This window comes from Vespula vulgaris, chromosome 10 (genome assembly GCF_905475345.1).
Source record: "Vespula vulgaris chromosome 10, iyVesVulg1.1, whole genome shotgun sequence".
Lineage (NCBI taxonomy): Eukaryota > Metazoa > Arthropoda > Insecta > Hymenoptera > Vespidae > Vespula > Vespula vulgaris.
This window is the reverse complement of record NC_066595.1, coordinates 924,966-937,821: the sequence shown is the minus strand read 5'-3', so window position 1 is coordinate 937,821 and position 12,856 is coordinate 924,966. Positions and strand designations below refer to the sequence as shown.

The window sequence follows — 12,856 nt, the reverse complement described above, 5'->3', positions numbered from 1 at the left end:
GGAGTTGCTGGTCCGTCGACGACGGCGAATTTCCTAGATCTACATAGAAGTAGAAGGCTAGTAAGGCTAAAAACAGTTGCCACAGTGAAAATAGGTGTCTAACGACGGGGTGTCGGTGGTGAATATTTAACGGGCGACCTCGTTGGAAAACTGGGTGTTATCCCTATCGTATCTTTGCTATAAAAAGATGTCGAGTTTGTGTGGCTCGTAAAAAGCAATCTCATCGATCTTGTATTTTCTCTTCCTTTTTTTTTCTTCCTTTTTTTCTTCTTTCTTTTCTTTCTTTTTTTTTGGTCCCTTTTTCGTTTCCTTCTCGTAGGTGTTATCCCGCGAAGAAAGTAGGTATTATAATTTATTCAATACCGTGTTTTCATTTTCGAGGAAACGTCCTCGCTATAATTAATCGGTCAGAAAGATAAGTGCAGATAATTGCAAACTTTGTACTCGTTGTTGCGAATGCAATTACCTTAGCGAGAGATAAGAGGAAAAGAGAAAAAGAGATAGAGAATTTTATTCGTAGACTGTGAGATCCCGATAAGTTCTTCAAAAAAAAAAGAAAAAAAAAATAAAGAAAAAAAAAGAAAAGAAAAATACACACACGTACACACGTACGCACACAGACGCGCATGCACACATACGTGGTGTTTTCTCGTCCGTCACGATATTCCGAAGGAAGAAAGAATAGATTTACATTACATTGACGTTTCTTCGAATAATTACGACATTACCTACGTTATCTTAAATCGTGAGAGATCGATACTTCGCTGTGTAGATTTCCGTCGTTTCTTCCTCTTCTTTTTTTTTTTAAATATATATTCTTTTTCTCATATTGACAAAAAATAAAATAAAAAAAAAGGAAGGAAGAAAATAAGAAGGATGCAGATGCATTTTTTTTTTAAAGCTTTAAAGAAGAATTTGTCAAAAAATTTGTATGATGATGGGGGGAACAAAAGGGAATGAAAAAAAAAAGAAAATATCACATCGATTTACATAAAGATGAAAATCAAGTTTCGTTGCGTTGCTTCGCTTTGCTTTGCGTTGCGTTGCGTTATGGTTGCCGTTTTGTTCGTTGCCGCGTCACGATGGCGACGTTGGTAATATCTACGTAAAGAGAGAGAGAGAGAGAGAGAGAGAGAGAGTCGTCGGGGCAATATGTTAATCGTTCCACTCGCTTGCGCCTCGAATTAACTCGACTCTGTTTACCCTCCCCTTTCCCTCGTAAGCCCGCGTGATTCATCGTGCACGTCGTTGTTGTCATCGTCGGCTTCGCGGCGTGTCGTTACCTCGATAAGATTTTTTTTTCTTTTTCTTTTTTCTCTTTTTTTCTTTCTCTCTCTCTCTCTCTCTCTCTCTCTCTCTCTCTCTCTCTCTCTCTCTCTCTCTCTCTCTCTCTCTCTCATAAGTCCTCGAAGATCGATGGATACGCGACGTCCACGAAAGATTGCAAGGTAGTAATCTTACAATTAGAGAATGCGTTTTCTTATCTTTTTTCTCCTCTTTTTGAAGTTTTTATATGTCATACGTTACGTGAACAAATAAGTTTAAAAAAGAATGACGTCAATGACAAACAATTAGCCCTTGAAAAGTCTTCTTTTTCTTTTCTTCTTTTCTTTTTATTTCAATGATATATTGGATATGGTAGATACGCTTTGATGAAAACCAAACGTTTCTAAGTTGTGAAATATCGTAGTAGTAAATAGAGGAATCATTGTTGACGTAAGATCGTGCTTTTCCGTTTGGAAAATAATGATTCTCGCGTGAAACGCCCACGGATTTTGCGAGTAAATCGTAAATTATATAGAGGTACCTAGGTATTCTCTCCTTTTCGTTTCCTCCTTTCATTTTGTCTCTAAATATCCTTTTACTCCTTTTCTCTTTTTCCTCTATACCTCTCCAGGCTCTTGTTCTTCTCCTTCATCCTATTCATCTCCCTTCGCTCGATCCTTCGTCACTTTTCTATTCACTCTCATCCTCAGACTCGTAAAGCTCCCAAGAGAGAGAGAGAGAGAGAGAGAGAGAAAGAGAGATCGGCTTTGCAACTCTCCTTTTCCCTCTCGGCCAACGTACCTTGATAACATCATGGTCTCTATTCCACTTTTCTTTTTTCTTTTTTTCTTCTTTTTTTTTTCGACGATTTACGACCGCTTCTACGCAGAGAACATACTCGCACGAAATAAAAAAAGCGAGACGAGAGGGTGAGCCAACATTCGGCCAAGGGTCGTGCGAGAAGATCGTACTTATCATGCATACGCAGAAGCAGTATCCCCGTTAAGGCCGTCTTGAAATATCTAAGTGCGTAATTATGATTTATTCGTAGAAATTTTGTTTTCTTTTTTCTTTTTTCTTTTTATTATTTAAAATCATAACAATTAACAGAATTCACTGACGCCTCATTGACGTTTGATATTGATTTAATTTTATACGATTTCATCGATCACGATCGATTATCCAATTTGAAGTTTTCTACCGCACGAATCGAACATGCGGGGATTTCCATGAACGATCTTAGAAGGTATACATAGGTGAGAATCTTAGATAATGATATATCTTAAATGATATAATAATTTACGAGATTCACTGGCGTTTCTCACGTTTGATATCGATTTAATTTTATACGATTTCATCGATCGCGATCGGTTATCTAAATTAAAGTTTTCTACTGTAAGAATAAAATATGCACGAATTTTCATGAACGATCTTAGGAGAGTATACATAAGTAACAATCTTAAGAATTCAGTCGAAAGGAGACGTACCTTATCGGTATTAAATAAAAAGTAATACAACGATTAGGAAGATAAAGAGATCTTATCGTTAACGACGCTCTGTGTAATACGTAATCTATCTTTCACTCGGTTCTCCTCTCTTTATCGTTCTATTTGCAAGCGACTTCATCGAATGTCGATGAGTCATCGTTGTACATCGACAACAGAGTACGTTTCCCATCGAGAGATTTGCCCGCTGATATACGTATATCACGCGTAAGGTACAATCATAGATAAGGGTATTCTCTCGATGACGCGGCAATGTGTTTTGGCAAATAAGTGAAATGTAAATAGTTACGTGCAAGAGAGATTATTGCATTAGAGGAAGAGAGAGAGAGAGAGAGAGAGAGATAGCCGATAGTTCTTGTATATATATATATATATATATTTTTTTTCCTTAGTTAATCCTTGATAATTACCAAGATAGTTAGTTATCGCAAGATTTTTCAAGTCGAATACGAGTGCTTCTCGGTAAAATCCTATTCGTCAGATTTTATCGTTGATAAAACATTTTTCATTTATAGACAAAGAGAAACGTTGCTGAGAAATACGAGCTACTGAAATAATAATACTAATACTACTAATAATAATAATAATGATGATAGTAATAATATTAATGCTAATGATAATAATGATATGAAAAAGGAAAAGATAGAATTTGCACTGGTCGAGAATTAAAAGAGAAAGAAAGAATTTTGTCGTACGTTCGTCCTTGCTTTAACGTTGCATGCTCGTTCCACGATAAGAGTCAATTGGAGCAGGGGAGAGGGATAAAAGAGCAAGGACGAGTACTAGTGTTACAACTGACAAGCATGCTGGATGATTTAATGACTTGGTGCTCGGATTTAAATAGTAGAAACGCTCGAGCTATATACGATGCCTTGAGGAGACACGAGAGAACTCTCTAAGAGATCATTCATCTTTCTTATACGAAATTGCTTCCGTAATATAGACGATGATTGCTTTGTGAAAAAGAAAAAGAAAAAGGAAAAGAAAAGGAAAGTAGAAGAAAAAAAACATGTATAACGAGAGAAATAGTTAATTAACGTAACAAAACGAAATTTTCGTTTCGTTAGTTAATAGGATTTAATTAAAAATGTTCTCCTTGGAAATTTCTCAAGAAACCGGAGGCGTTTCTTGTCGGGAGAATAACGTCAGAGAAAAAAGAAAGAAAGAAAGAAGAAGAAGAAGAAGAAAAAGAAGAAGAAAAAAGAAGAGAAGAGGAAAAGAAGATTAAAACAAAAAAAAAATTGTGCTTCGTGTGCATCGGAAGGTCGAAGGTTGTTTCCTTCGGTTTCATAAGACCCTTTAAATGGCGGGTACCATAAGCACGGATCGGAGCAGTAAATTACGCTATCGAGAACCAGAAGGGACTCCCGATTCGTTTCATCCCTTCTCTACCTACTTACTTTCTTTCTTTCCTTCCACCGGTCTCTCATTTACCTGGTGTTGTTGTTCGTGTTGGAACTACGATCAGACTACGAGGAGAAGGAGAAGGTTGGAACTCAATGAAGGGATCCACTAAGGTTCGGGCATCGTACGCCTTACATCTGCCACGCTTCATCGAAGACAAAGACCTTTGGGTTACCCTTAGGGTCTCTCCTTCCAAGTTATTCCGGAAAAATCCCCAACTTTTTCTCCGAATTTTCTAATTCGTAGTCTTCGAAGATTTTAGGAAAAAGGGATCTCTTTTGTCCCTTCTCTCTTTCTCTCTCTCTCTCTTTCTTTCTCTTTGTTCTCATGCTTTCTTTCCTCTCTATTCTGAGAATATTATTTTTACTTAAGTCAAAGTTGATATACGATCGTGAAAATAGCTTTTAATAAAAGTTATTTTCACAAATTTAAAGTATATTCCTTTAATTTATTACCGATAGGAGGGATCGCCATTTTTGTTCCCATATTTTCGTTATCGCGAGAAAAATTATAACCGTTCTCGTTTCGACTTTACGCGCGGTGATATACATAGATATCGTAGGTCATGACGTTAATTATTAAAATTAAATTATATCTCGGCGATTTTCCCCGATGCACTTTGGATTTATTTTATAATGCATGATTAGTGTCTATAGATAAATGGAGTTATCGATCGAAGAAAACTCTACTTCCTGATTAGTCTATGGAAATTTTTAGTGCATAGGTATATATTTGTCGTATTGTGCCAATTGCATATATAAGCAATATATATATATATATATATATATATATACATATACGTATATATATATATATATGTTGATAAGAACTCAGTTGGTCTTATTGTTGTAGAAGGAAACGATCTTCGACGAAATGAATCGTCCATCATTAGAAACTCTATAAAACGATAGTAGGTAATTTCACTCCCTCGGCAAACATTGTACGAGGATTAAAGTGTTTAACATAAACACGAATGCTCTTTTATTATCGACAATCGTTTTATTTCGCCACACGCTCGTTAAGAAATATACGATCGTTACGTAGTTACGTACGTACATAGGTAATACTTATTTACTTCTGTACGGTCTTACGTACCGTAAAGTAATATATAGTAAGTAGGTACGATTTAACGGACGCGAGAGACGTCGCGTTTTCATCGATTCGCATTCGAGATAAAAGATATTGAATTTTCCAGAATCGATTTATCGTTCGATATTAATCACGCGAGACTTACACGTGACTCCGGCGAGGTAGAGAAATCGATAAGCTTAAGAAATTTTCATCGGTGGCATGGAATCCCGATTATCTTTCGTTAATGGCACTGCTATATGTATAATATAATATATTCGAAAAGCGATATGGCAAAAAGTTTTATAAAAATAATAACCGGACGCGCGATAATGAGTATCTTACTGCCGGCCTGCTCTTTATCCTGTCGCGTAGGTGGAGTCGCTTCTCGTTTATGTACTTTTCTCTTTGCCAACGGACGCTGTTTGTGTTAGTAGTGTGTGCATTGATTCGAGTTCGCGTATACAGGGTGTCTCGGGCGAATGATGAGTATGTAACGCTATAGATATGTAGATAAGACTATGGAAAAGAAAAGAAAAGGAAAAAAGAAAGAGAAGAAAAGAACGAATCGTTGTTTATTAAAATTGCAAAGTTTTTGATACGAAACCCACGTCGACGGTAGTCATAGTGTCGTAATAATAGTCGAGATAAAAAGCTTTTTATTTATGAACTATCACGATCGTAAGGTATCTACCTTTCGAAAGGCCATTTGTATTTTTCTCAAGGAGTTACGTACCGTAAGAGACTCGTGCACGCGATCGATAGATCGGTGGTAGATCGGTAGATCGGTAGATCGCCGGGAATCGTCGAAGCGATTCATTAGAATAATACATTGCGCGAATAATGCATTGTTCACGTTCTTATCGTTCGTGAAGGGAACTGTAGGTACGTCGTGATCTCAGCCGGTCTGACATAAGTATATACATATATATACGTACGTACATACATAGGAGATATATCGAGTCATACGAGTAGGAAGGCATAGGAGACGATCTCTCTCGGATGAGACACTCGTGTTTGTCACCGACTAATAATCGCTGCAAGCGGTTGCGTCTGACGAATCATAGGCCTCGGATTCTACCAGAGCAAGTTCTACCACTTTGCATCGTGGATCGTTCTTGTATGGGTTGAACAATGCTGTCGGTCGAGAGAGAGAGAGAGAGAGAGAGAGAGAGAGAAAGAGAAAGAGAGATAAAGATAGGTAGAGAGTAAAGAGGAGAGAGAGAGAGAGAGAGAGAGAGAGAATAAAGAGAATAGAGAAAGAGATAGGGTGAGAGTAAAGAGAAGAGAGGAAGAGAGAGAGAGAGAAAATCTTGTGGAAGATCGGGTTAGGTAGAAGAGAGAAGGTGGAGGGAGAAAGAGGAAGAAGGAACAGGGTGGGTCGCTCGCAGAAAGCTGCGGTGGTGGGAGGGAAGATGCGATATAGAAGGAAGAGAAACGACGGAAGAAAAAGAAGAAGGGTGAGGAGGGGACGATAAAGGGGACCGGGAGAATAATAATAAAGAGACAAGGAGGCAAGATAATGTACGGCGCCGTTCTGCCGTCCATTCATGCTTTTTACTCGTTAGCGGTCGGAACTCGTAGACTGGCCAACCTCGTCTCACTTTGCCTCACCTGTCGGCCTGGCCTCTCTACTTTTCTCTTCTTCCTTTTACTCTCTCTTTCTCTTTCTCTCTCTCTCTTTTTTCTTTCTTTCTCTTTTCCTCTTATTCTTCTTCTTCTTCTTCTTCTTTCTCCCTTCGTCCTCTCTCTCTCTCTCTCTTTCTCTCTTTCTTTTTCTTTTTCTATTTCTCTTTCTCTTTCTCTTCTTTGCTCGATCTAATCGTCGAACAACTCGTCTGCATGTTCTACCGAAGCTTCTTCTTCCTGCACGTGCAGGTAGAGAACGTTTCCATGTGCAGGAAATACTCTCGTACTCGTCTAGCTAAACTTTGCACGTATATACGTACGTATGTTATGTATTAGATTTATATACATACGCATACGTATACTATGTATAGATTGTAGATACATCGTATACGTATATATTCCTGATTAATGCAGTTTTGCATGTGCAATTCGCGAGCAAGGGCAGCTTCTACGTGTGCGGTTCTAGTCTCTTTGGTACGATGAAAAGTAGTCGACCTCCTCGCACGCCTTTATTCCCTCTCTCGTATATACATATATATATATACATATACATATACACACACACATATATATATATTTCATACATACATAATATGTACGTACGTACTTGCGTACTCGTGTATCTATGTACGCAAGACACATCTTGCTCTCATCTCAACTAGCAAGATAGAAGATCCAGTTCGTTCTGAATTACGAGAGACGGATGATGACTTAACTCTCTCTCTCTTTCTCTCTCTCTTTACCTACCTATCTATCTATCTATCTATCTATCTATCTATCTATCTATCTCTCTCTTTTCCTATCTTTCTCCAACTTCGACTTTTGTATATTTTTCTTTCTCACTCGAGTAATCGCTTAATCCTCCTGCGTGTTTTACCAGAGGCCAAAGTATCCGAGAAGTAAAACAGAGATAGAGAAATAGAAACTACAAATACATTTTTTAGCGTCGTTATCCGAAATGGAGCTTGTAAAATCTTTCCGCGATATTTATTAAGAAACGAAACTTTCCACCGATGAAAATATTTATTAGATATCTCGTGCGAATTCGTTCTCTTGGATCGTTCGATATTTATCTCTTTATCCTTCCTAACTCTTTATTAACGCAATGCGAGAGAAAGAAAGAAAGAAAGAAAGAAAGAAAGAAAGAAAGAAAGAAAGAAAGAAAGAAAAGGGCTCGCAATGGGCTCTTAGATTTGATTTTATATTAAATTTGATAGAAGCAAGAAAATTATCGGGAAGGATATAGAACGGGAGAACGTGTAAATGATAAAAAAAAAAGAAAAAGAAAGAGGAAGAAGAAGAAGAAGAAAAAGAAAAAGAAAAAGAAAAAGAAAAAGAAGAAGGTAGAGAGGAAGGAAGGGAGAGAAAGAAGAGAAAGGTAAGAGACGGTACCACGTAAGGGATCGAACGGTGGTGTGTCAATGTGTCAGAGAAGAAGAAGAGGTCCTCCGCAACGGAGTTGCCTTTTATGTCCACGTAAGTCGTAAGGTGAGGCCCAGAGCAGCAGAGAGCGGGTGCGGTGGGTCTTTCTCGTGCCCCCCACCCTTCGACTGGTTCGTCGTCGCCAGCACGCCGCCACCACGCGCCCTCTTCTCCCACCCTTCTACCTTATACTTATTACTCTTCTTCTCGAGCCGAGCCGAGTAGAGCCGAGGACGAACGGCACCCCATTTGGAGCAGCCGGTATTATCGCCGCGTATGGAAGAAGCGGCATTCGCGCACCGCTGGAATATCAAGGAGCTTCTTGGATGCGACAGCCAGCGATGCCACCGTTGCAAGAACGCTTGAATGGAGCGACAGGAAAGCCAGTATTCCAAAGTGCTATCTATCTTTCTCTCTCTCTCTCTCTCTCTCTTTCTCTCTCTCTCTCTCTGATTCTCGTCTCGTTGACGGGATAGCCAAAGGGGCTCTCGTTTCGAGGAAGCAGTCGACGATTGGAAATCGTAGCAAGCAGCAGTCCGTTTGAATGGAACCGATCTCTCTCTCTCTTTCTCTCTCTCTTTCTCTTTCTCTTTCTCTCTGTGTGTGTTTTTCTGTCTTTCTCCGTCCACCTCTTTCGTACCCCAGTCGTCCTTTTTCTTCACCCTTTGTTTTCTCCGTCTCTCTCTCTCTCTCTCTCTTCATCCTTCTCTTTCTTTATCTCTTTCTCTTTATCCTTCTCTTTCTCTTTGCAAAACTCTTACTACCGATGCGCTGTTTTGTTCGCGATACACGCCGCTACAAAGAGGCATTTTAAAAGAGGGAGATGTAGCAGCGTGTCGTCGTCGAAGCGTGTCGTTTGAAGTTTCAGCTCTTTCCCTTTCTCTCCCTCTTTCCCCACCCACCGCCCTCTCTCTCTCTTTCTCTCTCTCTCTTTCCCTTTTACTTGATAGATCCACGACACGTTTCACGCGCGTATCTCGCGCACGTCGTGCATCCTGATTTTGCGGAAGGACAAAGCCCTCTTTCTCTCTTTCTCTTCTTCTCTCTCTCTCTCTCTCTCTCTCTCTCTCTCTCTCTCTCTCTAGTTCTCTCTTTCTCCTAGTTTCAACGAGAAAGTTTTTGAAATTTTACCGGCGAAAGAAATTTCTTGACGTCCTTTAAATATTCCATCTTCGTAGATATGTCAGCTGATTAATTGATTGAACATTAACGAATGGAACAATGATTTAAACTTCTTCCTTTTTAATTTTGATATATCCTTTATTTCTTGTCTTTACTTTTCTCTTTTCTTTCAGATAAAAGATTCCGGGTGTCTTGTATTCTGGCACGACAAAAGCACACGAACGTCTTTGGGAAAGTATCCTTAGAACCCTTTTTATCCGGCTATTACGTTTCTGCAGGTAGAAGCTCCGGTAAGTACTACCACTACTCGCCGACACAGCAGAAACACCTTTTTTCTCGCTTAGGAACACCCACCGAGGGAGGAGGATAGAAGAAGAACCCTCTCTTCCTCTCGAGACAAAGCGTATACGACAGAGAAAACCTTATTCTCTTTCTTTCTTTCTCTTTCTCTCTCTTTTTCTCTGTCTATCTATCCTTGCCTTTCTCTTTTCCTTCAGAAAGTCGATTCCTTCTCCTGTACGAATTTCGCGAGTGCCGAAGAAATGTCCGTTTCGTGGAAAGGACGAAAGGACGATCGCACGATTTTGTCGTCATGAATTACCAAAGCCGCGATATACCTGCGGAATCTTTTCTTCTTGATTTCGTCCTTTTGGCCAACTCGCGAAATGCGATTTTTTCCGATTCAATTCCGAAGCCGATCGTCCTTGCTTGGATTCCATTGATCGCCGTGGTATTCCAACGATTCGATCCAGAGTTGTTACCGGTAGCTTCCACTTTTGGGATTTGCTATCTGTGTCTCTCCTTCTTTCTTTCTTTCTTTCTTTTTTTTTTCTCCCTCTTTTTTTTTCTTTTTTTTCTCTTTTTTTTTTTTTTTCTATTGCACGTCAGTTTCGCATCGAGAATGCCTGGTTTCGCGCGAAAGCGAACTTTTGCCAATCTCCCCTCTCTCTCTTTCTCTCTCTCTCTCTCTCGTTTTACTCGATTCGTATTTCTTCGTATTCCATTCGGTACCTTTTCAGTGCTTTTACCGTAAAACTCTAAAAGGAACCAACGCGAGCGTCGAATTCCGCTATATAGGAAATTCGTTTCAACTTTGACCCTTTGAATAACGCTTTTGAGAGAGTAAATACTTCTCGTAGGTTGCGTAAAACGAAGAAAACGTTAAGTAGAAACGTCCGCTCTCGATTGCAGATACGGATTCACTCTTCTTCATTTTATTTTTTGTCGAAGCCAGTTCATGTTCTTGGACGATTTAGCGATGATTTTTATTGGACGAACGTGTTAAAAATTCGAACGCGAGTATACGAATTGCGTTGGCGTGTTTATTTAAAAAAAAAAAAAAAAGTAAATAAAAAATAAAAGCGAACAAAACCAAACCAAAAATGACACGTGTCGTCGATCAATCGTTTTTATCTTTCGTTTTTCAAATGTTGATAAAAACAAACTTCGAGGAAAATGATGTTTTTCATAATTTTTCTTCGGATACATTCGTAATCGATGTGTAAAGTCGATCGATACTTTCGATTAGTTGGTTCGATATCCCTTGAAAAAAAAAAATTAATTGTAAATAGGGCACGGTTATTCTTAACTCGTCATCTAGGTTGAAATTCATAGAATTCTGGTATTAGATATTTGTACGTATATTCGCGGATGACTAACGTAAAGAGAAAATCTCTCGGTGAGCTCTAGAAATTGCTCTCGAACTCTTCGTACCGACCTTTTGACCTTTCGTTCGTACTTTGGACAGATATCGATTATTTCCTGGTACGCTAATAGGATTATTAAACCTCCACCGCGACCGGATTACCGTGTATTTAATTGCACTCGGGACAAACGAATATATCTATGGTTTGCTACGCTCGTGGTTCTTAACAAATAATTGATGGTGTAATATTAGAAAGTGCGAAGAGAGAGATAGAAAGAAAACAAAAACAAAACTGACGTATGTTATAAAAAAAATTCATTGTGTAAATTCCAATCGTTGGTATGATGCATGTATCTATCCTACGTATGCAATATCGAAGGTATTAAGAACGGTTCGATTGTTCGAAAGTCATAATAAGTTATTTCTTAGTAGACGGTCGATCAGTGAATAATCGAGTCGGTTGATTTCATAAAATGCGTGACACGATTCGCCGGTGAAATGATTTCATTCGGAGAAATGATCCGATGTGGTCATAGATCTCGCGAATGACATAGCTCTTGCTGGAATGTGACCGATTCTTGGAAAGATCTTGCGAAGGTCATCGAGCTACGACGACCGACTTCTTCTATTTTAGCTAGTAGCTATGTCGATCTCTACTATGCTCGATCAACCAACCGTCGTGACAAAAGTCGTCAGAGCGTTACACCTCTGTCATTATAATCGCGATCGAATCGCGATTGATCGCTCTTGATCGCGTTTACGTACGATAACGATATACATGGAAGATGCCTTTTGACTATGAGATTAGAAATTTAAAAGACTCGGAATTGATTTATTTCTTCTTTTTTTTTTCTTTCTTTTTTTCGGGTCTGATTAACAAGTAAGGATGCCACATTAATAAGTATTTCGGCAATAAAATTTATATAGATCTTTTATACATTTCTTAATTACCTATCGTTCAATGGCGTATGTACGGTATATAATAAATTGCGTGTAAATTCGAATGACACGTAAACCGTCAAAGCGTTTTTCACGATCGACCGCGAAACGTTACGCGTTCAACGGATAGACGTATACATGCATCTCCACAACGATTCCTTTCACGCGTCAATTTATTTATCCTCTCGATTCTTCTTTTCTCGATCTTTTTTCTTTTTTTTTCTTTTCGAGTACAGCGAGCGAGCGAGCGACCGAACGAGCGAGGCGAATGGTTTGCAACTTTTTCGGTGAGTCATCGAGAAGTGCAAGAATACGTAATAGGTCGTAATAAATATTATATGAGACGAGCATTAATTTATGAAACTAATCGCGGTTAGGAAAATCGCGTGCTACATACACGCGCAGTAAAAGAGAGAAAGAGAAAGAGAATCGCGATAGATATATAGAATATTACGTAAGAGAAGAAGAAATTTTTACGATCGTGTCTACTCGATCTTTGAGCTCGGTTCGTACATTTTTTTCCATCGCTTTTATTTTATCCCAACTTCAAACTGATTTACTACATCGGAGATATCGCGACTAAGCGAGAAAAGACGTATACTAGATCGAAAGAATTTCTTGCGATGTTGGCAAAGATACATAGGTAGTTTTAAAAAGAGAAAAGAGAGAGAGAGAGAGAGAGAGAGAAAGAAAGAGAGTGGGTGGAAAAAGAATGCGTGCTGCGAATCGAAATGTTTCAATCCTTGTCAGCATCTAAGAATAACCAAAAACCTTTCCAAAAATACGATACGTCTGAATTTGATAAGTTCTCTCTCTCTCTCTCTTTTTCTTTCTCTCTTTTTCTCTCTTTTCGTGT

The 12,856-nt window shown here is 38.8% G+C and overlaps 1 long non-coding RNA gene across 4 annotated transcripts in view; it reads left to right on the top strand.

Annotated features, from left to right (window-relative positions):
- The window catches only part of LOC127066698 (uncharacterized), a 31,089-nt gene that overhangs the window by 9,002 nt on the left and 9,231 nt on the right, over window positions 1–12,856 (top strand). For all 4 annotated transcript variants that reach the window (XR_007782479.1, XR_007782476.1, XR_007782477.1 and 1 more), the window contains exon 3: window positions 9,590–9,706. This is a non-coding gene — a long non-coding RNA (uncharacterized LOC127066698). The remainder of the gene's footprint in view (window positions 1–9,589; window positions 9,707–12,856) is intronic.